Genomic DNA, 16,374 nt, shown 5'->3' with positions numbered 1-16,374 from the left:
AGTCCACATATTGAGGATCAGTCTTACTCATGAAGACTCAGCCCATGATCCAACAGCAGCACAGCCAGGTACTTCATCAAGTCATCCCTCCGCTCACCAGAATGCCGTAGTGCTCACTGACTATAGCCAGCCAGCTCAGAAATTAGTCCTTAACTGAGGAGATTCTCATCTCCTGGTAATTTGTTTCTTCTAGGTTTTGTTTCTATTCCTCCATTCCCATGTATGTAGGTACAAGACCCAGTGAAAGCACCAAGTACAAATGACTTTATTAACATTCCACCACCAGGAAAGACCTCCATGTGGCCAATGACAAGCAAAGCTGAAAATGTATTGCTGGAAAAGCGCAGCAGGTCAGGCAGCATCCAAGGGGCAGGAGATTCGACGCTTCGGGCATGCCCGAAACGTCGAATCTCCTGCTCCTTGGATGCTGCCTGACCAGCTGTGCTTTTCCAGCAATACATTTTCAGCTCTGATCTCCAGCATCTGCAGTCCTCACTTTCTCCTCAATGACAAGCAAAGCCCAGAACAAGCAATGCTTATGTGGAAAAGGCAAAGGAGAGGGTGGGGACCAAATCAAAATAGAATCATAGAGGGAAATAAAACACTCCACTCCCCTGGTGCTGCTAGTTATTTCTTTTTCCTAATCCCCTCCGCACACTACTGTCAAACTGTGGTAATCCTTATTCTACCCCAGCACCCATGTCGTGAGTGCGCAGGCGTAGGGCACAGTGAAGAACAACGTGTGCAGAAATATTTGTTCATATTCCACCACCAGGAAGAAAGGAAACACCCAAGTGGCCAGTGACAAGCAGAGCCCTTCACAGAAAAGGGCAATGCTGAGTGATCAAAAAAATAGAGGGGAGGTGTGACGTCCTGTTCCTTTAAGGTCAGGGTGTCCTTGATGTTTTTTCAGAGAGGTTGTAAATGACACAAGGTTCTGACCAGTTTCAGTTTGGATGGGTTTTAGGGCCAATTTGCTAACAGATAACAGATACTGCCTCAGGCAGAAGGCTTTCAAGTTTTCAAAGAAACTTGCATAATGAAAGGGGAGTGGCCTTTCATTTTGGTTTTGGGTTTAATGTAGCAGTGGCTGCTGGAAGCAAGCTCAGGCTGAACCCTGTCTCTCTCTCTGTCTGACTTCAGGCCTGTCAGACCTTGTTTGACGTTTTCTTTTGTGCCAAGGGGAGTTTATGGGGATTGTTGCAGGAATTTTGAAACAGTACGATTAAGTTGGGATAGTCTGTTAGGTTTTTGGATAGGATATGTTATTCAGTATTCTGTTTTCTGCTCTTTGTGTTTCATTCAGTAATCTTGTAAATAAATTGCATTTTGTTTAAAACTAAATAGTGTGACCAGCTGATTCTCTCCTGGAATAACCACTGGACACTTGCTTAAATCAAACAGCAAAGTTAGGATCTGGGCTACCCTCTGGAAATGTTTGGAGGGGTCGGGCCTAGTCCATAAGAGACTGGGGGCTCTTTGTGGGATTTGTTCTATAGTTCCAAAGTTGGAATTAGAGTTGCTGGACTTAAAGGCAGCGAGTGGTGGGTGTTAGTGACTTTTGTTCTGGGTTCGTTTAAACAATGCTTGGGACAGTAATGGCTCTTTCAGTCGCCAAGGTTTTTCTGGGGGTGGAAGAAGTGACTTTGAGGGTTTTACAGAAGGTAGCTAATGCCAAGCTGCGAGAATTAGCAGGCAAACTGGGGTTGGAACTGCCCCCTTCTGTGAGGAAAGGAGAGATAATTACAGCAGTGGATCAGCAGAATCTTTAGAGATGGTTAAAATTCAATTGAAAATGAAACACCGTGAGTTAGAGGCAAAAGATAAGGAAAGGGGAAAAGTAATGAAACTGTTTGACTTACGATTAAAAGCAGAGGAAAGAGAAAAAGAACGAATGTCTTTAGCAGAAAAGAGAGCGCATTTGAACTTTGGAAGTTGGCAGTTAGACAGGAAAGTCATTCCTGAAGAAGGGCTCATGCCCGAAACGTCGAATCTCCTGTTCCTTGGATGCTGCCTGACCTGCTGCGCTTTTCCAGCGACACATTTTCAGCTCTGATCTCCAGCATCTGCAGACCTCACTTTCTCCTCCAGTTAGACAGGAAAGTCAGCTTAAAAGGATGGAGATTAAGGAAGAGAGTGAGCTTGAGCCAACCCCTGGGAGCCAAAGGCCTGGTGGGGATCTATTTGAATATATTCATGCATTGCCTAAATGTGATGACAAGGATGTAAAAATATCGTCTCATTTGAAAAAGTGGCTACATAAATGCAATGACCATGTGGGTTTTGTTATTCAAATGAAACTTGTAGGTAGGGCTAGAGTGGTATTTGCCTCCTATCAGAGGAGGTATCTGCATAGTATGGCGAAATGATGAAAACCATTTTAACTGCCTATGAGCTTGTACCAGAAACCTACAGACAATGTTTCAGGAATGCAAGAAAGGAACCTGGTCAAACCTACACTGAGTTTGAAAGGATCAAACAAAGTAATTTAGACAGATAGATAAGAGTGTTAGAAATAGAACAAACCTACGACACTCTTAGAGAGTCAGTTATTTGGAGGAGTTCAAAATTTCACTGCCTGAGGTAATGAGAACTCATGTGGAAGAGCAGAGAGTTAAAACAGTAAGGTCAGCAGCTGGAGTGGCTGATGATTATGAGCCGGTCCATAAAACACGGTTTGGCTTCCAGAATCAATTTCAGTCCCTGAGAGATAGAAACTGGGGCAAAGAGAAATCCTCAGGTGGAAAGGGAAAGGTAGATCTCAGTGAAGATCACAAGGAGAACTGACCACAGGGTGAAAAAGAAACCCCTGAGGGGGACAAAGAAGTTAAAGCACTTCATTGTAATAAAGTGGGCCACACGAAATCACAGTGTGGGTTAGGAGAAGCCAGATTTAGGAAAACAGGATAAGCCAGGGAATTTTGTTGGAATGGTAATAGAAAGCACAGTGGATTCTAAAAAGCTGTGCCGGAATGTACAACCTGCTTGGTTCAGGAGGAAGTGCCAGATCTGGTTAAAAAATATACCTGCGAATGTAAAACTTACTCCAGGAGTAAGCAGGTATTAAGGGACACAGGATCCTCTCAGTCTGTGATGCTGAAGGATGAGGAGATACGTACTCCTGAGGGACTACTGCCAGGAAAGGTGCTGGTAACAGGAATTCACAGTGAGACAAAAAGTGCTCACTTACATAAAGTGAGGTTAGAGTGTCAGGGGAAGAGTGGGGAATTTGTGGGAGGACAAACTCTCAGCTCCAGGAATACAACTTGTCCTCGCTCATGACAAACCAGGAGTACTGCCGACTGTGGATGAAAAGCCAGTGGAAACTCAGGCAACTGAACAATCGCAGGACACACATCCTGGAAGTTTCCTTGACTGAGTGGTAACGAGGTCACAAAGTCACCAGTTGAAACAGGAGAGATCAAAGGGTACAGATAAGAAAATTGAAGTGGAATTAGCAGAGACCCTGCTCGGTCAGATAGTTGAGACAAACCAAGAGCAAATAGACGGCAATGGAAAAATCTTTAGCTCAGATAAATTAGCTGAGTTACGGCAGAAAGATTAGATTCCCTACAGTGTGGAAATAGGCCCTTTGGCCCAACTAGTCCATACTGACCCTCCAAAAAGTAACCTACCCAGACCCAGTCTCCCTAACTAATGTACCTAACACTATGGCCAATTCACCCTGACCTACACATCTTTGGACTGTGGGAAGAAACCAGGGCAAACCCAAACAGAGAACATGCAAATTCCACACAGACAGTCACCTGAGGCTGGAATCGAACCCAGATTCCAGGCACAGGGAGGCAGCAGTGCTAACCACTGAGCCACCACGCCACCATGAAAACTTAAAACAGTTGTACCAAAAGGCATACACAGAGAAACAATCCGAATGTATCCCTGAATGTTATAACCTTAAACATGATGTCTTAATGAGGAATTGGAGACTATCACATATTCAGGCCGATGAGAAATGGGGCAGAAATGTATCAAATCATATAGCCAGTGGGGTATAGGAAAGAGGTGTGCAAGTTGCACATAAGCTACCACTTACAGGTCAGTGTGGAGTGAGGAAAGCCCAAGCTAAAATACAAAAACAATTTTACTGGCCTGGACATCACAAGGCTGTAGTTGGGTTTTGCCAGACGTGTCATACATGTCATGTCGTGGGAAAACCACAGGCAGTAATAAAACCTGCAACTTTAATACTGATCCCTGCATTTGAGGATCCTTTCACAAGAGTCTTGATTGATTGTGTAGGAACCCTCCCTCAAAAAATCATTGGGAATCAGGATTTGTTCACAATAATGGATGTTTCGACTCGATTTCCAGAGGCTGTTCCAGTCCGCAATATCACAGCTAAAAGGATGGTAGAGGAATTGCACAAATTTTTCACTCAATCTGGACTACTGACAGAGATACAATCAGATCAAGGGTCAAACTTCACATTAAAATTATTCAAAGAAGTTATGGACAGTTTAGGAATAAAACAATTCAAATCTACTGTGTGCAATCCAGAATTACAGGGAACAATATAAAGGTGGCCTCAGATCATGTTGAGAGCTCGTTGTTAGGATTATCCAGATGATTGGGATAAGGGAGTTCCATTTGTGTTTTTTGTGATCAAAGATGCACCAAATGAACCGACTAATTTCAGCCCATTTGAATTGGTTTTTGGGCATGAGCTGAGAGGACCATTAAAACTGATTCAGGAGAAATTGGTGAGTCAGAATTAAGAGACCACCCATTTGGGTTATGTGTCAAATTTTAGGGAATGATTAAATAAAGCTAGGGAGTTAGCTAGACAGCATTTCAAAGTATCACAGAATACAAGGAAACAGGAAGCAGACAAGAAATCAAAAATTGGTAATTTAGCTATCGGATTAAGGTGTTAGTGTTACTTCCAGTGATAGGTAAACCTTTAAAAGCAAGGTTTAGTGGACCTTATGAACTCAAAAAGAAATTGAGTGAGGTGAACTAATTGTTAAGGACTCCAGACAGGAAGAAATCTCACAGAGTGTGTCATGTGAACACGCTCAAAAGGTATTTTGAGAGGGAAGGGAAGCAAGTGGAGAAGGTGTTAATGATTACAGCACTGAAGGAAGATCCAAGTTCAGAGGATTCTGAATTGGACATTCCTCACATCAAATTAGACAATGAGGAAGTTGTCAAAAATTGAGGCAAATTATTGAGCTACCTTCCAGAGGAAAATTAAACTGACCTGAAAGAATTATTACTATCACATGGGGAGATATGTAGAAATAAGCTGGGAAGTACTAACCTAATTGTGCATGATATAGATATAGGAGATGCTGTTCCGATTTAGCAACATCCTTATAGGCATAACCCTCTAAAGTTGGCACAGGTTCAGAAGGAGAGTGAAAGCATGCTCCAAGCCAACATCATTGAAGTGATGTACAGTGACTGGAGCTCTCCCATAGTAATGGTGCCACAACCGGATGGTACCCAAAAGTGATGTGTGGACTATCGCAAAGTCAATGCAGTTACAAAGATGGAAGACTGCGCTGAGAAGGTGGATAATCAACTTATATTTCTGAGTTGCTTTTGCTCAGAGGATATTGGCAGGTACCTTTGTCAGAAAAAGCAAAGGCGACTTCAGCTTTCATAATGCTGAACGGACTGTATAGGTTTAAAGACATGCCATTTAGCATGAAAGATGCACCAGCCACATTTCAGACAGTAACCAATAAGGTCATTTCCGGATTACCCAACTGTCTTGTTTATATAGATGACCTGCTGACTATTAGTCACCCATGGAAGGAACATTTACAACATTTATCAGACTTGTTCAATCGACTCCGGAAGACAAGATTCATGATAACTGGATCAGTGGTGCTGGAAGAGCACAGCAGTTCAGGCAGCATCCAAGGAGCAGCGAAATCGACGTTTCGGGCAAAAGCCCTTCATCAGGAATAAAGGCAGTGAGCCTGAAGCGTGGAGAGATAAGCTAGAGGAGGGAGGGGGATGGGGAGAGAGTAGCATAGAGTACAATGGGTGAGTGGGGGAGGGGATGAGATTCATGATAAACCTGCCGAAAAGTGAATTTGTCCAAGCCCTCGCCACCTTCCTGGCTTGTGTTATTGCACACAAACAGCCCCACTGGATACAATACAAAGTTAATTGGGGAGCTTCCCAGACCATCGACAAGAAGAGCAGTTTTACAGTTCCTGGGATTGAGTGGATTTTATCGAAAATTTGTACCAAGTTTTAGCAGCGTGGTTGCCCCACTCACTGAATTGCTGACAAAAAGCAAGAAGTTTCAGTGGACAGTGAACTGTCAGAAGGCAGGTGACAGCCTGAAAGCTGTGTTACCCACTCCCCCAGTATTAGCCAATACCCGATTACACAAAGCCATTCAAGGTGGCTGTTCATGCAAGTGATGTGGGTGTGGGTGCTGTGCCCTTGCAAGAAGTCATCAAGAAGATAGAAAGACCGATTGGGAATTTCACCAGGACGGTGAACATGCATCAGCAGAAATATTCGACAGTTGAGAAGGAGACCTTAGACCATAAGACCATAAGACATAGGAGTGGAAGTAAGGCCATTCGCCCCATCGAGTCCACTCTGCCATTCAACCAGGGCTGATGGGCATTTCAACTACACTTACCAGCGTTCTCCCCGTAGCTCTTAATTCCTAGTGACAACAAGAATTTATCAATATCTGCCTTGAAGACATTTAGCGTCCCAGCCTCCACTGCACTCTGTGGCAATGAATTCCACAGGCCCACCACTCTCTGGCTGAAGAAATGTTTCTGCATTTCTGTTCTGAATTGACCCCCTCTAATTCTAAGGCTGGGTCCACGAGTCCTAGTCTGCTCGCCTAACGGAAACAATTTCCTAGCGTCCACCCTTTCCAAGCCATGTATTATCTTGTACATCTCTATTAAGTCTCCCCTTAATCTTCTAAACTCCAATGAATACAATCCCAGGATCCTCAGCTGTTCCTCATATGTTAGACCTACCATTCCAGGGTCACCTTGAGCTTAGTGTTGGTGTTACAATGTTCATGTTGCCAGTAATGCATCTGAGACGATCATAACCCACTGAAGTTTGTGGAGACATTTTAAGGACAAAAATGCCAGCCTGTTTAGATAGAACTTGTTGTTACAGCCATTCAATTTGAAAGTTGTGCATGTGGCAGGTGAGATAACATGATTGCCGACGCATTGTCAAGACTAGAATGAGAAAAGGATTACCACAGACTGAAATGGAATATAGTTGTGTGTGTTTTGCATGTTTATAGTCAGTATTATGCATCTGTGTGCTTTCGAGCAGTCATTGATTTTTTTTTAAAGGGGTTTTAAAATGAAGCGATCTTTGGATATTGATGGTTCTGTTTTTTTGAAGGGGGCAGCGGTGTGACATGCCTGTTCCTTTAAGGTCAGGGTGTGCTTGGTGCTTTTCAGAGAGGTTGTAAACAACACAAGGTTCTGATCAGTTTGAGTTTGAATGGGTTTTAGGGCCAATTGCTTACAGCTAACAGATACTGCCTCAGGCAGAAGGCTTTCAAGTTTTGAAACAACTTGCATAATGAAAGGGGAGCGGCCCGTTCTAGCAGCTGTTCATTTTGGTTTTGGGTTTAATGGAACAGTTGCTGCTGGAAGCAAACTCAGGCTGGACCCTTTATCTCTCTGACTTCAAGCCCGTCAGACCTTGTTTGATTATTCCTTCGGTGCCAAAGGCTGTTTATGGGGATTGTTGCAAGTACTTTGGAACAGCATTATTAAGTTGGGGTAGTTTGTTAGGTTGTCGGATAGGATACGTTATTCAGTATTCTATTTTCTGTTCTTTGTGTTTCATTCAGTAATGTTGAAAATAAATTCTGTTTGGTTTAAAACTAAGTAGCTTGACCAGCTGATTCTCTCCTGGAACATCCACTTGATAGTTCCTGAAAATTAAACAGTACAGTTAGAAACTGGGCTACCCTCTGGAAAGGTTTGGAGAGGTCGGGCCAGGTCTATAACAGAGGGCAGGGCTTAAATCAAAACAGAGTTGCAGGGGAAAGTAAAACACTCCGCGGTCTACGGTGCCCACCTTTCCCAGAAACTTTCAAGGGTGTTGGTGGACACTGCATGCTCCTTCTCCAGAGACACCAGGGCTCTGAAATAGCTATGCAAGAGGAGCAGGCAATCAGCCATAGCAACCCCCTCCACGGCCCGCTGCCTGCACCTGTTTATGGCCAGTTTGGCCAGGCCCAGGAGCAGACCCACAAGGAGATCCGCTGACCGACCCTCCTTCCTCCGTACCGGGTGCCCAAAGATCAGAACTGAAGTGCAGCCAAAAACGGAGGAGAAGGTTCTCTAGAAAACTAAAAGGGAGTGCAAGTGCCCACACCTAATATACACATGGTCCACGGACTCCACAGCACCACTGAACAAGCAGTTGGGCTGGGAGTCCGTGAACCACCGCAATCTGCAGTTGCAGGGGACTGCTGCGTGCAGCACCCTCCACCCCAGATCCCCGAGAGAAAGGGGGAGGACTCCCACGCAGAGAGCCCTCCACTGGGGATCCCCACCGCCCGGTGGCAAATGGGCACGCCAAGGTGTGTCCGGGCGGTGGATGAGGGGGAGGAGGTGGATGGTGTGCAGCAGCAGTCGATAAAGGGCCCACCATTTTACGTCCCTAAAAGGGGGAAAGCTAAACCTCTAGAGACAGCTCAGGTTATGGGGTACAGGCTCCCGTATCCCGTATCCCACAATGTGAAATTCCATCTGGGCAGGGGTGAGCGCAGATGGGATTCCACCACACACCTGAGCATCCTCCAACTGGTGCACTACGTCATTGCTGAGAACCACCCCCGTTTTAAGATGTCAAATGGTATTGGCTAGAAATAAATGTCTATCGCTGCACTGCTCCCACCTGGTTATATTTTCTTTCTTTTTAGTAAAGAAAACCAACCAAAAACACCAAAACATAGAAGGGAAAGGAAGCCAATATCTCCTCAGTCAAGGGAACGTTTTCCAGCTGTAACACACTGGCTGTGACCCAGCCAACTGAGGAGATTGGTCTTGGCTATACTGTTCTTGTTTCTTGCCCTCACGCTGCCACCAAACAGCGGGAGTGCATATTCCCCACCCCCTTCCCCAGCACCCGTGTGGTGTGTATGCTGTTGTTGGATACAGTGAAGAAGGAAGCAGCCGATTGGCTAGTGACAAGCAGTGCCCTTCTCAACAATGGCCAATGCTGTGTGATCGAAATGTAACAGGGAGCCTACCTGTTTCTTGCCTCCCTTTTTTTCTTTTTCTTTTTTCTTTATTTTCTCCCAGGGAATTTTAACTTTTCAAACATAGACTGGGACTGCCATAGTGATAAGGGTTCAGATGGAGAGGAATTTGTTAAGTGCGTACAAGACAATTTTCTAATTCCGTATATGGGTGTACCTACTAGAGAAGGTGCAAACCTGACCTACTCTTGGGAAATAAGGCAGGGCAGGTGACTGAGGTGTCAGTTGAGGAGCACTTTGGGGCCAGTGACCATAATTCTATTCGTTTTAAATTGTGATGGAATAGGATAGACCAGATCTAAAAGTTGAAGTTCTAAATTGGAGAAAGGCCAATTTTGACGGTATTGGGCAAGAACTTTCAAAAGCTGATGGAGGCAGATGTTCACAGGTAAAGGGACGGCTGGAAAATGGGAAGCCTTCAGAACTGAGATAACAAGAGTCCAGAGAAACTATTTTCCTGTCAGGGTGAAATGGAAGGCTGATAGGTATAGAGAATGCTGGATGACTAATGAAATTGAGGGTTTGGTTAAGAAAAAGAAGGAAGCATATGTCAGGTATAGACAGGATAGATCGAGTGAATCCTTAGAAGAGTATAAAGGCAGGAGGAGGATACGTAAGAGGGAAACCAGGAGGGCAAAAAGGGGACATGAGATAGTTTTGGCAAAAAAAATTAAGGAGAATCCAAAGAGTTTTTACAAATACCTTAAGGACAACAGGGTAACTAGGCAGAGAATAGGGCCCCTCAAAGATCAGCAAGGCGGCCTTTGTGTGGAGATACTAAATGAATATTTTGCCTCAGTATTTACTGTGGAAAAGGATATGGAAGATATAGACTGTAGGGAAATAGATGGTGACATCTTGTAAAATGTCTTGAAACACATAAAAGTGGATAAATCCCCAGGATCTGATCAGGTGTACTCGAGAACTCTGTGGGAAGCTAGAGAAGTGATTGCTGGGCTTATTGCTGAGATATTTGTATCACCAATAGTCATAGGTGCGGTGCTGGAAGACTGGACCTTGGCTATCGTGGTGCCTCTGTTTAAGAAGGGCAGTAAAGACAAGCCAGGGAACTATAGACCAGTGAGCTTGACATCGGTGGTGGGCAAGTTGTTGGAAGGAATCCTGAGGGACAAGATGCACATGTATTTGGAAAGGCAAGGACTGATTATGGATAATCAACATGGCTTTGTGCATGGGAAATCATGTCTCACAAATTTGATTGAGTTTTTTTGAGGGAGTAACAGAGAGGATTGATGAGGGCAGAGCAGTAGATGTGATCTATATGGACTTCAGTAAGGTGTTCGACAAGGTTCCCCATGGGAGACTGAATAGCAAGGTTAGATCTCATGGAATACAGGGAGAACTAGCCATTTGGATACAGAACTGGCTCAAACGTAAAAGACAGAGGGTGGTGGTGGAGGGTTGTTTTTCAGACTGGAGGCCTGTGACCAGTGGAGAGCCACAAGGATCAGTGCTGTGTCCTCTACTTTTTGTCATTTATATAAATGATTTGGATGCGAGCATGAGAGGTACAGTTAGTAAGTTTGCAAATGTCACCAAAATTGGAGATGTAGTGGACAGCGAAGGGGGTTACCTCAGATTACAACAGGATCTGGACCAGATGGGCCAATGGGCTGAGAAGTGGTAGATGGTGTTTAATTCCGATAAATGCAAGGTGCTGCATTTTGGGAAAGCAAATCTTAGCAGGTCTTATACACTTAATGTTGAGGTCCTAGGGAGTGTTGCTGAACAAAGAGACCTTGGAGTGCAGGTTCATAGCTCCTTGAGTGTGGAGTCGCAGGTAGATAGGATAGTGAAGAAGGTGTTTGGTATGTTTTCCTTTATTGGTCAGAGTATTGAGTACAGGAGTTGGGAGGTCATGTTGTGGCTGTTCAGGACATTGGTTAGGCCACTGTTGGAATATTATGTGCAGTTCTGGTCACCTTCCTATCGGAAGGATGTTGTGAAACTTGAAAGGATTCAGAAAAGATTTACAAGGATGTTGCCAGGGTTGGAGGATCTGAGCTATAGGGAGAGGCTGAACAAGCTGGGGCTGTTTTCCCTGGAGTGTCGGAGGCTGAGGGGTGACCTTATAGAGGTTTACAAAATTATGAGGGGCATGGATAGGATAAATCGACAAAGTCTTTTTCCTGGGGTTGGGGAGCCCAGAACTAGAGGGTATAGGTTTAGGGTGAGAGGGGAAAGAAATAAAAGAGACCTTTTTCACACAGAGGGTGTATGTGTATGGAATGAGCTGTCAGAGGATGTGGTGGAGGCTGGTACAATTGCAACATTTAAGAGGCATTTGGATGGGTATATGAATAGGAAGGTTTGGAGGGATATGGGTCGGGTGCTGGCAGGTGGGTCTAGATTGGGTTGGGATATCTGGTTGGCATGGACAGGTTGGACCGAAGGGTCAGTTTCCATGCTGTGCATCTCCATGACTCTATGACTCTATGACACATGACTGCCCAGCAATAGTGCTTATTTGTCCCCAGCATCCATATCATGTGTGTGCAGGCACCCACCTGGTTATATTTTTAAATGTTTTTCTTTATTAAACAATACAGCTCACAAACAATTAGCATGAACAGCTGTATACAGAGAAACAACAATTTACAGGGGACAGGAGTGGCAAAGCCAGACCCTAAACCCACCCTGGTTATCTATTCGGTTTGTTGCGGTGAACTTTGACACAGCACAATCCTCATAAGTGGCAGCAGAGGGGTTCGAACCCTCTCCTTCTTTCAGACTGGAACCTGAACCCAATGCCTTCTACCACTCACCAATGCTACCAGTCACCCCACCTGGTTGTGTATATTTTTTGCCTGGTAACATTTAAAAAATTTTATTAAACAGTACTCTACCTGGTTATATTTGTTTTCTTTAAGTGTACAGATATTTATTCAATATCCACCACCAGGAAAAATAGGAAAACGCCTGAGTGGCCTGTGACAAGTAGTGCCCTTCACATCAAAGGGCAATGCTGTGTGATCAAACAGTGAAGGGAGGGCAGGGACTAAATCAAAATAGCGTTGGAGGGGGAAATGATGCACTCATCTCTCCCTGAACAACTCCAGGGTGTTGGTGGACACCACGTGCTCCTTCTCCACGGACACCCGAGCCCTAACGTAACTGCGGAAGAGGGGTAGGCAGTCGGCCCTAACGACCCCCTCCACGGCCCGCTGCCTAAACCTGTTTATGGCCAGTTTGGCCAGGCCCAGGAGCAGACCCACGAGGAGGTCTTCAGACCTGCCCTCCCTCCTCCGCACTGGGTGCCCGAAGATCAGGAGCGTGGGACTGAAGTGCAACCAAAAGCAGAGGAGAAGGTTTTTAAGAAAATCAAAAAGGGAGTGCAATCTACCTGGTTATATATTATTTTCTTTTTTTCTTCTTTTTTTTAACAGGTGCACACCCTCTCACTGATCCAGCACTCAAGTCAAGGGAAAACACCCAAGTGGCCAGTGACAAACAGTGCCCCTCACATCAAAGGGCAATGCTGTGTGAACACTCCTGTTTATTTTTTTTTTCCCTTTTTTTAGTGCTTATTATTTTTATCCCCAGCACCCATGGTGTGTGTGTGCAGGTGTGAGACACAGTGAGAGACACAAGGTGTACAAATCTTTATTCAATTTCCACCACCAGGAAAAGTAGGAAAAACACCCGAGTGGCCTGTGACAAGCAGTGCCCTTCACATCAAAGGGCAATGATGTGTGATCAAAACAGTGAAGGGGAGGGCAAGGACTAAATCAAAATAGCACTGGAGGGGGAAATGATGCACTCCACTCCCTGCGGCGCCCACCTCTCCCTGAACAACTCTAGGGTGTTGGTGGACACCGCATGCTCCTTCTCCAAGGACACCCGGGCCCTAACGTAACCGCAGAAGAGGGGCAAGCAGTCGGCCCTAACGACCCCCTCCACGGCCCGCTGCCTGGACCTGTTTATGGCCAGTTTGGCCAGGCCCAGGAGCAGACCCACAAGGAGGTCTTCAGACCTGCCCTCCCTCCTCCGCACCGGGTGCCCGAAGATCAGGAGCGTGGGACTGAAGTAACCAAAAACAGAGGAGAAGGTTTTTAAGAAAATCAAAAAGGGAGTGCAAACTACCTGGTTATATGGGTCAACCAGAGCTTTCCTGATTGGCGGAGATTAACAATGACAGGTATTGGGTAGGGGGAACAGGTCTGAGTAGAATGGTCTTCAGAGGGTTGGTATGGACTCAACGGGCCAAACAGCTTGCTTCCATACTGAAGGGATTCTATGTGAAATTATAATATAAAGGCAGCTCAGCACCACCTCCTGAAGGAGCTGTGGAATTAACAGTAAGAGCTGAGCTAACCTCTGACTCCACATCCCGTGAATGAACAATAACACCATGACACACAAAACTTGACTGAAGTTTTATTCTGGGGCTGTTCATAGAGTGAAGAGGTCGTAGAGGTCAAGAGCCTACAGAATGGTAGAGTGGGAGGGAGAGTTGAAGTGTTGAGCCACGGGGTGGTTGAGTTGGTTGGTCCGGGTGTCCCAGAGGTGTTCCATTTCTAGCTCGGGCGCTCAAATTTACCTGGACTGTCTCAGACTCCCCCCTTCCCTTCCTAGACCTCTCCATTTCTATCTCGGGTGACCGAATCAACGCGGACATTTACTGTAAACCGACCAACTCCCACAGCTACCTAGACTACACCTCCTCCCACCCTGCCCCCTGTAAAAACACCATCCCATATTCCCAATTCCTTCGTCTCTCCTGCATCTTCTCCCAGGAGGACCTGTTCCAATACCAAACAACGCAGATGGCCTCCTTCTTCAAAGACCGCAATTTCCCCCCAAACGTGATCGACAATGCTCTCCACCGCATCTCCTCCACTTCCCGCTCCTCTGCCCTTGAGCCCCGCCCCTCCAATCGCCACCAGGACAGAACCCCACTGGTCCTCACCTACCACCCCACCAACCTCCATATACAGCGTATCATCCGCCGTCATTTCCGCCACCTCCAAACGGGCCCCACCACCAGGGATATATTTCCCTCCCCTCCCCTATCAGCGTTCCGAAAAGACCACTCTCTCCATGACTCCCTCGTCAGGTTAACCTCGTCAACCCCCCACCAACCCCACCTCCACTCTCGGCACCCTCCCCTGCAACCGCAAAAAATGCAAAACTTGTGCCCACACCTCCCCTCTCACTTCCCTCCAAGGCCCCAAGGGATCCTTCCATATCCGCCACAAATTCACCTGCACCTCCACACACATCATTTACTGCATCCGCTGCACCCGATGTGGCCTCCTCTATATTGGGGAGACAGGCCGCCTACTCGTGGACGTTTCAGGGAACACCTCTGGGACACCCGGACCAACCAACCCAACCACCCCGTGGCTCAACACTTCAACTCTCCCTCCCACTCCACCAAGGACATGCAGGTCCTTGGACTCCTCCATCGCCAGACCATAGCAACACGACGGTTGGAGGAAGAGCGCCTCACCTTCCGCCTAGGAACCCTCCAACCACAAGGGATGAACCTAGGTTTCTCCAGTTTCCTCATTTCCCCTCCCCCCACCTTGTCTCAGTCCCAACCCTCGAACTCAGCACCACCTTCCTAACCTGCAATCTTCTTCCTGACCTCTCCGCCCCCACCCCACTCCGGCCTATCACCCTCACCTTAACCTCCTTCGCATTTCCAACGCCCCTCCCCCAAGTCCCTCGTCACTACCTTTTATCTTAGCCTGCTTGGCACACTCTCCTCATTCCTAAAGAAGGGCTCATGCCCAAAACGTCGATCCTCCTGCTCCTTGGATGCTGCCTGACCTGCTGCGCTTTTCCAGCAACACATTTTCTGGAATGTCTTTCCAGGTTAAACTGCAAAAACCACTTCTTTCATTTCCGATGGAGGTTTGTGGTGTCTGATCTGAGAAGGGGTAGATTCTAGGCAACCATTCCTAAGTTTGGGTGCGTGATGACTCTTTTTAACCTTCAGAGTGGCCTCACCAGTACAAACACAGGCAATGCCAGAGAAACTCAGCAGGTCTGGCAGTGCCTGTGGAGAGAGAGAAACAGAGTTAGTTTCGAGTTTGAGGCATGTTTCCATCAACTCCCCTGGGGAGATGAAGGCTCTGAGGGTTTACCTGGGTGACCAGGGCAGACTTCACACTGATGGTACCCACCACAAGCTGCCCAGAGTCAGGGGCACTTTAGGTTGGACTAGATTAGATTACTTACAGTATGGAAACTGGCCCTTCGGCCGAACTAGTCCACACCGAATCTCTGAAGAATAACCTGGCCAGGCCCATTCCTCAACCCTATATTTACCCCTGACTAATGCACCTGACACTATGGGCAATTTCCCATGGCCAATTCACCCAACCTGCATATCCTTGGATTGTGAGAGGAAACCGGAGCACCCGGAGGAAACCCACGCAGACACGGGGGGAATGTGGAAACTCCACACAGACAGTCACCCGAGGCTGGAATCGTACCGGGGTCCCCGACGCTGTGAGGCAGCAGTGCTAACCACTGAGCCACCGTGCCACCCATTTGGTGGGTGGAAGAGCAGGTTTCATGGCTCCACCACACTAGGCCAACGAAGGGGCAAATAAATGAAGCAGACATTGGGAAGTTTGAGCTGCATGCAATTTGCACTCATTTCATCATTCATGGCAATCCTGAGGGCAGAATGGCCATGCTTAGGGTTCACAGGCAGGTCAGAGGCAATGTGCATCAGGCTGTTGGCCTTTGTTGGCATCTCAATGGTGGTGAGGTTTGTAGCAATGTCTTAAAAAAAGGCCAGTCTGAGCCAAAGGTGACCCATAGTGTGTGAGACAGCAACAGGAAGCTGTGGGAGATGGACAGTATCACTTTGTCATCTGCCAGGCACCTTTCACGTTGGTCTGTTCTGAATGCAGTGACAAGTTGAATGGTCAGTGTGGGAGCAAGATGTTACCTCTAGTTGTCTTGGGTTTGTTTGCTTTTGTCGCTGTAAATAACAGCTCATGTTTGGAATGGCCCGATTACCTGCTTGCCTGAGGTGACCCTGCACTGGACAAAGAGAAGCTGTGGGTCTCTAGTGGACATTGGAGACAGAGGAGTGGTGACTTAGAGAGGGTGCTTAGACAGAATGTAGCTAAGGTCAGGTAAACAATGCG

Source organism: Hemiscyllium ocellatum, chromosome 8 (genome assembly GCF_020745735.1).
Source record: "Hemiscyllium ocellatum isolate sHemOce1 chromosome 8, sHemOce1.pat.X.cur, whole genome shotgun sequence".
NCBI classification, from domain to species: domain Eukaryota; kingdom Metazoa; phylum Chordata; class Chondrichthyes; order Orectolobiformes; family Hemiscylliidae; genus Hemiscyllium; species Hemiscyllium ocellatum.
The sequence above is the reverse complement of the archived record's forward strand: the minus strand, read 5'-3'. Positions refer to the sequence as shown.